Here is a 599-nt window from a genome sequence, read left to right as displayed (position 1 = left end):
TTCCAAGTTTCAAAATAAGACAGCTTTTTAAATCCTAGAAAGGATAAGGAAAGTAGTTCAGAACATGAAAGAAGTGTTGTCCTTCCCATATTATTTCTTTTGAGAGCACCTGATATACAGATAGGTAAACTGTTATATGAGGAGCCAATGATGAGAGAAATGCTTTCTCTGTTAAAAGGTGAGCCACACATTTCTTTTTGGATAGTCCCCTTCATTAATGCGTTTTAAGTGATTGCATTCACGGAGAAGGTTTTAAGGTTTCGGCCCTATGCTTTCTGTTCTAAAGCAGAGTGTCTGTAATTACTTTGTCTAGGATTTTCAGAGAGACATTAATTTCCTGTTTCTGCCATGAAAGGAGAAGCTAGTTATGCTTATGAATTTTGTGTGGTTTTAGAGTAAAATTGCAGCAATAAGTAGCCCGGAGAAAAGGGCAAGGTAGATCTAGAACTTCTATCCTTGGCAGAGAGAAGTATGAGCTAAACTTCTTTGGTTAGAAGATCTCTTATGGTATAACAGCTATCTCAAAAGACACAACTTCCATTATGGTGGACTTAGAGGTAGAACAAACTGGGTAAAGGTGTAACTTTGGGACTTCAACA

This window comes from Bison bison, unplaced genomic scaffold, assembly GCF_000754665.1.
Source record: "Bison bison bison isolate TAMUID 2011002044 unplaced genomic scaffold, Bison_UMD1.0 scf7180017849233, whole genome shotgun sequence".
NCBI lineage: Eukaryota > Metazoa > Chordata > Mammalia > Artiodactyla > Bovidae > Bison > Bison bison.
This window is presented reverse-complemented; position numbering follows the sequence as displayed.